Below are 12880 nucleotides of genomic sequence, written 5' to 3' on the forward strand. Positions count from 1 at the left end.
GAGGCTTGGGGTTCTCCTCATGGAGGTCCTCATAGGTTGGAGGGAGCCTTGGGTATTGGCTACTGCTGGTGAAGAGGCTTGGGGTTCTCCTGTGTGGAGGTCTTTATAGGTTGAAGGGAGCCTTGGGTATTGGATACTGCTGGTGAGAAGGCTTTGGGTTCTCCTGTGTGGAGGTCCTCATAGGTTGGAGGGAGCCTTGGGTATTGGATACTGCTGGTGAAGAGGCTTGGGGTTCTCCTGTGTGGAGGTCTTTATAGGTTGGAGGGAGCCTTGGGTATTGGATACTGCTGGTGAGAAGGCTTAGGGTTCTCCTGTGTGGAGGTCCTCATAGGTTGGAGGGAGCCTTGGGTATTGGATACTGCTGGTGAGAAGGCTTTGGGTTCTCCTGTGTGGAGGTCCTCATAGGTTGGAGGGAGCCTTGGGTATTGGATACTGCTGGTGAAGAGGCTTTGAGTTCTCCTGTGTGGAGGTCCTCATAGGTTGGAGGGAGCCTTGGGTATTGTATACTGCTGGTGAGAAGGCTTTGGGTTCTCCTGTGTGGAGGTCCTCATAGGTTGGAGGGAGCCTTGGGTATTGTATACTGCTGGTGAGAAGGCTTTGGGTTCTCCTGTGTGGAGGTCCTCATAGGTTGGAGGGAGCCTTGGGTATTGGATACTGCTGGTGAAGAGGCTTGGAGTTCTCCTGTGTGGAGATTCTCATAGGTTGGAAGGAGCCTTGGGTATTGGATACTGCTGGTGAAGAGGCTTGGGGTTCTCCTGTGTGGAGGTCCTCATAGGTTGGAGGGAGCCTTGGGTATTGGATACTGCTGGTGAAGAGGCTTGGGGTTCTCCTTTGTGGAGGTCCTCATAGGTTGGAGGGAGCCTTGGGTATTGTATACTGCTGGTGAGAAGGCTTAGGGTTCTCCTGTGTGGAGGTCCTCATAGGTTGGAGGGAGCCTTGGGTATTAGATACTGCTGGTGAAGAGGCTTGGGGTTCTCCTGTGTGGAGGTCCTCATAGGTTGGAGGGAGCCTTGGGTATTGGATACTGCTGGTGAGAAGGCTTGGGGTTCTCCTGTGTGGAGGTCCTCATAGGTTGGAAGGAGCCTTGGGTATTGGATACTGCTGGTGAAGAGGCTTGGGGTTCTCCTGTGTGGTGGTCCTCATAGGTTGGAGGGAGCCTTGGGTATTGGATACTGCTGGTGAAGAGGCTTGGGGTTCTCCTGTGTGGTGGTCCTCATAGGTTGGAGGGAGCCTTGGGTATTGAATACTGTTGGTGAAGAGGCTTGGAGTTCTCCTGTGTGGAGGTTCTCATAGGTTGGAAGGAGCCTTGGGTATTGGATACTGCTGGTGAAGAGGCTTGGAGTTCTCCTGTGTGGAGGTTCTCATAGGTTGGAAGGAGCCTTGGGTATTGGATACTGCTGGTGAAGAGGCTTGGGGTTCTCCTGTGTGGAGGTCCTCATAGGTTGGAGGGAGCCTTGGGTATTGGATACTGCTGGTGAAGAGGCTTAGGGTTCTCCTGTGTGGAGGTCCTCATAGGTTGGAGGGAGCCTTGGGTATTGGATACTGCTGGTGAAGAAGCTTGGGATTCTCCAGTGTGAAGGTGTAGCCATCACAGGATTGGGTCTTGGAGATCTACAGGCTGCTGAATGAAAGGGTTGGGGTTGTCCAGTGTGGAGGGACTCTGTGGAACAGAAGTAGAATGATGGGATTGTTGCACTGATCATCCCAGTATTGGGTCTCGGAGATCTACAGACTGCTAATGGAGAGAGTTGGGGCTGTCCTGTATGGAGGGACTCTGTGGGACAGGAAAGGCATGATGGGTCTGAGGATTATGACATTCACCCTGGCAGTATTTCTAGTTTGGTCATGTTGATACACCAGACTCACATTAGAGGACAACGGTCACAATGCTTGGTAATCCGAAGTGAATGTGTAATTCTGAAATACATTATCAAAGGCTACCTATAGGAAAACTGCATTTCAAAAGAATCTGATGTTCCAGGGATAAAGCGTTTAGGAACATTATACTTCCTGAGTTCCTCCCCGGCCTCCTCCTGTTGGTGCTTCGTCTGATTGGAGGCTATGCTGACAAATCAGAAAGCTCCGTGTCTGCGCTTCATTTTTCATGCTGGTATCTCTGGAACTTCTGAGTATTTTGACAGGCAGTTTTCTCAGTAGATAATCCGCGTCTGTTCATATTTCGTAATATAATCACTTTTGGTAGCTCAAGCTTGTGACGAGGTTGCTTTATATAATTTTGGTGATGCACCAAATACAGATGATTGTGAACATTGTTCAGAATTAGGCTTCAGCTCCATCTCTCCAGTCAGTAGCCAGAAGTCATCCTGATTCTAGAGAGGAAGAATATACGTGTCCAGCTCCCTCAATTAACCATCAAGGCCTCGCTGGCTTATCCTGCAGCACGTTTCCTCTAGAGGAGCATTGGCTAGAAAGTGATATTGGGATAAAAGTGATAGTCCGTCAGAAGAGCAGACCATTGCGAGTCAGAGTGATGTCCCAGCTCGGCACAAGACCATTGGTAGAAGATCCATCCGTTGGGTTTATCCCACTGTAAAACAGTTTTCCAGCAATGCAGGGCCTGGTTTACTTTGGGGCTAGAGAACATTGCTGGACCTGGTTTACTTTGGGGCTAGAGAACATTGCTGGACCTGGTTTACTTTGGGGCTAGAGAACATTGCTGGACCTGGTTTACTTTGGGGCTAGAGAACATTGCTGGACCTGGTTTACTTTGGGGCTAGAGAACATTGCTGGACCTGGTTTACTTTGGGGCTAGAGAACATTGCTGGACCTGGTTTACTTTGGGGCTAGAGAACATTGCTGGACCTGGCTTACTTTGGGGCTAGAGAACATTGCTGGACCTGGTTTACTTTGGGGCTAGAGAACATTGCTGGACCTGGTCTACTTTGGGGCTAGAGAACATTGCTGGACCTGGCTTACTTTGGGGCTAGAGAACATTGCTGGACCTGGCTTACTTTGGGGCTAGAGAACATTGCAGGACCTGGTCTACTTTGGGGCTAGAGAACATTGCTGGACCTGGCTTACTTTGGGGCTAGAGAACATTGCTGGACCTGGATTCACTACAGAGAGGTCTAGTTTTACGTTTTGCTGGTGATTGCAGATCTGCAGCCATAGATCATCCATGGTCTGGTATGACACGAGGGATGTAAGCTCTCCTCACCCAATAGCAGTTGTTAGTCTTAATAAATCCCTGGCTAGGTTTTTAGGATGTTCTTCAACTTTCTCCAGCCTTCAAGAAGCCCAGGAACTCTGACTTCTTATAGTATAATAAAGGGGGATCTGGCTCTGTGTGTATAGTTCCTTCTCAGGAGCTTCAAGAAAATGTACAACTTCCTTAAAGAGAACCCGAGGTGTGTTTAAAGAATGTTATCTGCATACAGAGGCTGGATCTGCCTATACAGCCCAGCCTCTGTTGCTATCCCAAACCCCACTAAGGTCCCCCTGCACTCTGCAATCCCTCATAAATCACAGCCGTGCTGTGAGGCTGTGTTTACATCTGTAGTGTCAGTCTCAGCTGCTCCCCCGCCTCCTGCATAGCTCCGGTCCCTGCCCCCGTCCCTTCCCTCCAATCAGCAGGGAGGGAAGGGATGCAGGCGGGGACTGGAGTTCTGCAGGAGGCGGGGAGAGCAGCAGACTGACACTATAGAGATAAACACAGCCAGCTCTGACAAGCTGTTTGTCAGCAGCGTGGCTGTGATTTATGAGGGATTGCAGAGTGCAGGGGGACCTTAGGGGGGTTTGGGATAGCAACAGAGGCTGGGCTGTATAGGCAGATCTAGCCTCTGTATGCAGATAAAATTCTTCAAACCCACCTCGGGTTCTCTTTAATTATCCCTTATTAGGCCAATGTGGGCATACACTTATATAGTACAGCTTGGTTTATAGACCTGTCCTTTCCACACTGGAGTGTATTATGTCTGTTTCTACGGACCTAGATTTCTGCTGCTTCTCTGGCCTGGGTAGTTAATAGGACTAGTCTCTCTGGACTGCTAATCTTCTTGTTCTCCTGTCAGGTTTGATGCTGGGTCTAGTCTCTATGGACTGGCTACCTTCTGGTACTTAAGGCGGATGGGATGCTGGTACTAGTCTCTAGGGACTCGTTCTATTCTGGTTCTCAAGTCTGGTGGAATGCTGGATCTAGTCTCCTAGGATTGGTTATCTACTGGTTCTCTAGTTGGGTGGGGTGCTGGGACTAGTCTATAGGGACTGGTTATCTTCTGGTTCTCCAGTCCGGTGGCGTGCTGGGACTCGTCTCTAGGGACTGGTTGTCTTCTGGTACTTAAGGCGAGTGGGATGCTGGGACTAGTCTCTAGGGACTGGTTGTCTTCTGGTTCTCCAGTTGGGTGGAGTGCACACCAGTGATAGATTAGTTGGAGGCATCACATTGTTTATAAACTGAATTAATGTCCCTAGCAGAGAAAAAGTAGACCTTTTTTTTAGGATGGAACCTGAAGACAAGTTCTGGATCTCACATTTGGTGCATCCTTATTTCTTCACAATATTTGGGAGCTTCACTAATGGGGTATTGTGTCCTCTCTCTCTCTCTGATTAGCTTTTCTCCTTCTTCCTCTGGGGATTGGATTCTTTACTGTGATTGGGTGTCATTGGTCCTGCGGGTCTAACTATTGCCTCTTCATGGTCATTACAGGAAATGTGTGGGTGCTGCTATAATGAGGGATGATCAGTAGAAGACTCCCCACCAGGTGGACATAGTCATTGTCTTCCAGTCTCTGTGGATATGAAGGATATATGTAGTGACTGGTGGGGAGTTGTGGTCACTGCAAGCTTCTGGATGAGGGTGACATCACCACTGTCTGTAACTCACTACTCGTGAAATCCACTTGTTCTGTAGACATTCTGTTGGGTGAAGAATATGGCCTGAGGGTTAAAGTGAATGTTTACCGGTAAAAAAAAGAAAAAGTCAGATACTCCCCTAAGGAGAGGGAAGGCTAGGTCCTAATGAGCCTTCCCTCTCCTCTCCCAGTGCCCGGTCCCGCGCAGGATCCCCCGTGGCAGTATTCGACCAGTTTGGTCAAATACTGCCACTTCCGCATGCCGAACGGAGCTTTCGGAAGCCTTCGGGAGCACTCGGGCTCCCGATGACGTGGCCGCTCCATACTACGCATGCGCGAGCGCCCTCTATGACGCACTCGCGCGTACGTAGTATGGAGCGGCCCGTCTTAGGAAGCCCGAGTGCTCCCGAAGATCTCCGAAGTCCCTGCGGCGGCGGACGTGAACGGGGGAGCCAGCGCAGCACCGAGGGCACCGGGAGAGGAGAGGGAAGGCTCATTAGGACCGAGCCTTCCCTCTCCTTAGGTGAGTATCTGACTTTTTCTTTTTTTTACCGGTACCCATTGGCTTTAATGCCCTATAGCAATGATGACTAACCTTGGCACTCCAGCTGTGGTGCACCCATGAAGCATTGCAATACTCTGACAGCTCTAAGCATAACTCAGGGAGGCAGAAGCATGATGGGATTTGTAGTTTTGCCACAGCTGGAGTGCCAAGGTTAGCCATCACTGCCCTATAGGAATCATCGTAGCTCTGCAAACGTGTTTTAGCTCAGCAAGTCGGGATTTTAAACCCTCTAAGAACAAAATTGCTGGCAAAACTAAATACAAATCAATAATAGTATTTATTGTTCTATACTTCTGTTATAAATGTAAATGTATTTAAGACATTATTTGCAGAATCCCAGTTTAAAGGTCTCCTGTACTTGAGGTTTGACCTGTAAAAAAATAAAATAAAAAACCCAGCCACACAACTCGCCTACTCCTGGATCCAATGGCTGCCTTTTAGCCTTGTCAGCTCTCCTGTTCTGCCGCTGTGTCCCCGTATCTGCCGGCGTCCTCATTACGCTGACCTGGAAGTGACCTGAAAGTACTTCCAGGGTCAGCGTCATTACAGAGAAGATGCCGGCAGATACTGGGACACAGCAGCAGAACGGCAGCGCTGACAAGGCTAAAAGGCAGCGATTGGATCCAGGAGTTGGCGAGTTGTGCGGCTGTGTTTTTATTCTTTCTTTACAGGTCTTGCAGGAGCGGGACGGCACAGGGTAGCGTGATCAGGGGTAGTGTTAGGATAACTGCCATATCCTCCCCGTCCAGATTTAACGTTCTAGTCTAGTCGAAGATTTTGTCTGACTAGAACAGGGAAACCCTGGAGGGCACAAACCTAAGAGACTGGTGCTGGACATATGTTGCACCACAATTCACACAGTGGTAACTTTATTAATCAAATCCCCTCACAGCTCAGGGGTACTTTAAGGGTCAGTAATTATGAGTAAGCATCAGTATACATTACCCAGATATCGTAACTATCATAGCGACATCACCCAGGGAGAATCGGGGAACTTCAACGACCTCGCTGGGGAAGATACCTGGAAACGGCACTCAGTACTGACTGCTTCTACACAAAAGTCCCAAAGTCTCTGGTAACTTCCCCCGGAGAAGAAAAGAAAAACCTTGGCTGCTGCGCAATCATACTGAAGAGACCACATGATAAACTATGTAAGCCTCTCCCATCCGACACATGTACAGATCAGTATGCCTGTGCGGTAACACCACATGACTGCGCAGGCGTGATCGAGACATGTGAAAACAATGCTCGGGTACCTACGCCTGCGTATCTCATGCACAAACATTCCACGACTACACGCTACAGAGAGCAAAAACATCCAGCACATCTCATGCACGAATATTCCACGACTACATGCTACAGAGAGCAAAAACATCCAGCACATCTCATGCACAAACATTCCATGACTACGTGCTACAGAGAGCAAAAACATCCAGCACATCTCATGCACAAACATTCCAGGACTACACGCTACAGAGAGCAAAAACATCCAGCACATCTCATGCACAAACATTCCAGGACTACACGCTACAGAGAGCAAAAACATCCAGCACATCTCATGCACAAACATTCCATGACTACACGCTACAGAGAGCAAAAACATCCAGCACATCTCATGCACAAACATTCCACGACTACGCGCTACAGAGAGCAAAAACATCCAGCACATCTCATGCACAAACATTCCACCACTACACGCTACAGAGAGCAAAAACATCCAGCACATCTCATGCACAAACATTCCACGACTACACGCTACAGAGAACAAAAACATCCAGCACATCTCATGCACAAACATTCCACGACTACGCGCTACAGAGAACAAAAACATCCAGCACATCTCATGCACAAACATTCCATGACTACACGCTACAGAGAGCAGAAACATCCAGCACATCTCATGCACAAACATTCCATGACTACACGCTACAGAGAGCAAAAACATCCAGCACATCTCATGCACAAACATTCCACGACTACACGCTACAGAGAGCAAAAACATCCAGCACATCTCATGCACAAACATTCCATGACTACACGCTACAGAGAACAAAAACATCCAGCACATCTCATGCACACACATTCCATGACTACACGCTACAGAGAGCAAAAACATCCAGCACATCTCATGCACAAACATTCCGTGACTACACGCTACAGAGAGCAAAAACATCCAGCACATCTCATGCACAAACATTCCGTGACTACACGCTACAGAGAGCAAAAACATCCAGCACATCTCATGCACAAACATTCATCGACTACACGCAACAGAGAACAAAAACATCCAGCACATCTCATGCACAAACATTCCACGACTACACGCTACAGAGAGCAAAAACATCCAGCACATCTCATGCACAAACATTCATCGACTACACGCAACAGAGAACAAAAACATCCAGCACATCTCATGCACAAACATTCCATGACTACACGCTACAGAGAACAAAAACATCCAGCACATCTCATGCACAAACATTCCACGACTACACGCTACAGAGAGCAGAAACATCCAGCACATCTCATGCACAAACATTCCACGGCTACACGCTACAGAGAGCAAAAACATCCAGCACATCTCATGCACAAACATTCCATGACTACACGCTACAGAGAGCAGAAACATCCAGCACATCTCATGCACAAACATTCCATGACTACACGCTACAGAGAGCAAAAACATCCAGCACATCTCATGCACAAACATTCCATGACTACACGCTACAGAGAACAAAAACATCCAGCACATCTCATGCACAAACCTTCCATGACTACGCGCTACAGAGAGCAAAAACATCCAGCACATCTCATGCACAAACATTCCATGACTACACGCTACAGAGAACAAAATCATCCAGCACATCTCATGCACAAACATTCTATGACTACACGCTACAGAGAGCAAAAACATCCAGCACATCTCATGCACAAACATTCCGTGACTACACGCTACAGAGAGCAAAAACATCCAGCACATCTCATGCACAAACATTCCATGACTACACGCTACAGAGAGCAAAAACATCCAGCACATCTCATGCACAAACATTCTATGACTACACGCTACAGAGAGCAAAAACATCCAGCACATCTCATGCACACACATTCCATGACTACACGCTACAGAGAGCAAAATCATCCAGCACATCTCATGCACAAACATTCCATGACTACACGCTACAGAGAGCAAAAACATCCAGCACATCTCATGCACAAACATTCCACGACTACACGCTACAGAGAACAAAAACATCCAGCACATCTCATGCACGAACATTCCACGACTACGCGCTACAGAGAACAAAAACATCCAGCACATCTCATGCACAAACATTCCATGACTACACGCTACAGAGAGCAAAAACATCCAGCACATCTCATGCACAAACATTCCAGGACTACACGCTACAGAGAGCAAAAACATCCAGCACATCTCATGCACAAACATTCCATGACTACACGCTACAGAGAGCAAAAACATCCAGCACATCTCATGCACAAACATTCCACGACTACGCGCTACAGAGAACGAAAACATCCAGCACATCTCATGCACAAACATTCCACCACTACACGCTACAGAGAGCAAAAACATCCAGCACATCTCATGCACAAACATTCCACGACTACACGCTACAGAGAACAAAATCATCCAGCACATCTCATGCACAAACATTCCACGACTACGCGCTACAGAGAACAAAAACATCCAGCACATCTCATGCTCAAACATTCCGTGACTACACGCTACAGAGAGCAAAAACATCCAGCACATCTCATGCACAAACATTCCACGACTACCCGCTACAGAGAGCAAAAACATCCAGCACATCTCATGCACAAACATTCCACGACTACCCGCTACAGAGAGCAAAAACATCCAGCACATCTCATGCACAAACATTCCACGACTACGCGCTACAGAGAGCAAAAACATCCAGCACATCTCATGCACAAACATTCCATGACTACACGCTACAGAGAACAAAAACATCCAGCACATCTCATGCACACACATTCCATGACTACACGCTACAGAGAGCAAAAACATCCAGCACATCTCATGCACAAACATTCATCGACTACACGCAACAGAGAACAAAAACATCCAGCACATCTCATGCACAAACATTCCACGACTACACGCTACAGAGAGCAAAAACATCCAGCACATCTCATGCACAAACATTCATCGACTACACACAACAGAGAACAAAAACATCCAGCACATCTCATGCACAAACATTCCATGACTACACGCTACAGAGAACAAAAACATCCAGCACATCTCATGCACAAACATTCCACGACTACGCGCTACAGAGAGCAAAAACATCCAGCACATCTCATGCACAAACATTCCATGACTACACGCTACAGAGAACAAAAACATCCAGCACATCTCATGCACAAACCTTCCATGACTACGCGCTACAGAGAGCAAAAACATCCAGCACATCTCATGCACAAACCTTCCATGACTACGCGCTACAGAGAACAAAATCATCCAGCACATCTCATGCACAAACATTCCATGACTACACGCTACAGAGAGCAAAAACATCCAGCACATCTCATGCACACACATTCCATGACTACACGCTACAGAGAGCAAAATCATCCAGCACATCTCATGCACAAACATTCCATGACTACACGCTACAGAGAGCAAAAACATCCAGCACATCTCATGCACAAACATTCCACGACTACACGCTACAGAGAACAAAAACATCCAGCACATCTCATGCACGAACATTCCACGACTACGCGCTACAGAGAACAAAAACATCCAGCACATCTCATGCACAAACATTCCGTGACTACACGCTACAGAGAGCAAAAACATCCAGCACATCTCATGCACAAACATTCCATGACTACGCGCTACAGAGAACAAAAACATCCAGCACATCTCATGCACAAACATTCCATGACTACGCGCTACAGAGAGCAAAAACATCCAGCACATCTCATGCACAAACATTCCACGACTACACGCTACAGAGAGCAAAAACATCCAGCACATCTCATGCACAAACATTCCACGACTACACGCTACAGAGAGCAAAAACATCCAGCACATCTCATGCACAAACATTCCATGACTACACGCTACAGAGAGCAAAAACATCCAGCACATCTCATGCACAAACATTCCATGACTACACGCTACAGAGAGCAAAAACATCCAGCACATCTCATGCACAAACATTCCACGACTACACGCTACAGAGAGCAAAAACATCCAGCACATCTCATGCACAAACATTCCACGACTACACGCTACAGAGAGCAAAAACATCCAGCACATCTCATGCACAAACATTCCATGACTACACGCTACAGAGAGCAAAAACATCCAGCACATCTCATGCACACACATTCCATGACTACACGCTACAGAGAGCAAAAACATCCAGCACATCTCATGCACAAACATTCCATGACTACACGCTACAGAGAGCAAAAACATCCAGCACATCTCATGCACAAACATTCCATGACTACGCGCTACAGAGAGCAAAAACATCCAGCACATCTCATGCACGAACATTCCACGACTACGCGCTACAGAGAACAAAATCATCCAGCACATCTCATGCACAAACATTCCACACCTACCTGCTACAGAGAGCAAAAACATCCAGCACATCTCATGCACAAACATTCCACGACTACGCGCTACAGAGAACAAAATCATCCAGCACATCTCATGCACAAACATTCCATGACTACACGCTACAGAGAACAAAAACATCCAGCACATCTCATGCACAAACATTCCACACCTACCTGCTACAGAGAACAAAAACATCCAGCACATCTCATGCACAAACATTCCATGGCTACACGCTACAGAGAGCAAAAACATCCAGCACATCTCATGCACAAACATTCCATGACTACACGCTACAGAGAGCAAAAACATCCAGCACATCTCATGCACACACATTCCATGACTACACGCTACAGAGAGCAAAAACATCCAGCACATCTCATGCACAAACATTCCATGACTACACGCTACAGAGAGCAAAAACATCCAGCACATCTCATGCACAAACATTCCATGACTACGCGCTACAGAGAGCAAAAACATCCAGCACATCTCATGCACGAACATTCCACGACTACGCGCTACAGAGAACAAAATCATCCAGCACATCTCATGCACAAACATTCCACACCTACCTGCTACAGAGAGCAAAAACATCCAGCACATCTCATGCACAAACATTCCACGACTACGCGCTACAGAGAACAAAATCATCCAGCACATCTCATGCACAAACATTCCACACCTACCTGCTACAGAGAACAAAATCATCCAGCACATCTCATGCACAAACATTCCACACCTACCTGCTACAGAGAGCAAAAACATCCAGCACATCTCATGCACAAACATTCCACGACTACGCGCTACAGAGAACAAAATCATCCAGCACATCTCATGCACAAACATTCCACACCTACCTGCTACAGAGAACAAAAACATCCAGCACATCTCATGCACAAACATCCCATGACTACACGCTACAGAGAACAAAAACATCCAGCACATCTCATGCACAAACATTCCATGGCTACACGCTACAGAGAGCAAAAACATCCAGCACATCTCATGCACAAACATTCCATGACTACACGCTACAGAGAGCAAAAACATCCAGCACATCTCATGCACACACATTCCATGACTACACGCTACAGAGAGCAAAAACATCCAGCACATCTCATGCACAAACATTCCATGACTACACGCTACAGAGAGCAAAAACATCCAGCACATCTCATGCACAAACATTCCATGACTACGCGCTACAGAGAGCAAAAACATCCAGCACATCTCATGCACGAACATTCCACGACTACGCGCTACAGAGAACAAAATCATCCAGCACATCTCATGCACAAACATTCCACACCTACCTGCTACAGAGAGCAAAAACATCCAGCACATCTCATGCACAAACATTCCACGACTACGCGCTACAGAGAACAAAATCATCCAGCACATCTCATGCACAAACATTCCACACCTACCTGCTACAGAGAACAAAATCATCCAGCACATCTCATGCACAAACATTCCACACCTACCTGCTACAGAGAGCAAAAACATCCAGCACATCTCATGCACAAACATTCCACGACTACGCGCTACAGAGAACAAAATCATCCAGCACATCTCATGCACAAACATTCCACACCTACCTGCTACAGAGAACAAAAACATCCAGCACATCTCATGCACAAACATCCCATGACTACACGCTACAGAGAACAAAAACATCCAGCACATCTCATGCACAAACATTCCATGGCTACACGCTACAGAGAGCAAAAACATCCAGCACATCTCATGCACAAACATTCCACACCTACCTGCTACAGAGAACAAAAACATCCAGCACATCTCATGCACAAACATTCCATGGCTACACGCTACAGAGAGCAAAAACATCCAGCACATCTCATGCACAAACATTCCACG

At 47.2% G+C, this 12880-nt stretch overlaps 1 protein-coding gene across 5 annotated transcripts in view; it reads left to right on the forward strand.

The window, feature by feature from the left end:
• ARFIP2 (ADP ribosylation factor interacting protein 2) overlaps positions 1–12880 on the forward strand; it is a 185053-nt gene that overhangs the window by 108661 nt on the left and 63512 nt on the right. The window lies entirely within an intron of this gene.

Source organism: Hyperolius riggenbachi, chromosome 2, assembly GCF_040937935.1.
Source record: "Hyperolius riggenbachi isolate aHypRig1 chromosome 2, aHypRig1.pri, whole genome shotgun sequence".
NCBI lineage: Eukaryota > Metazoa > Chordata > Amphibia > Anura > Hyperoliidae > Hyperolius > Hyperolius riggenbachi.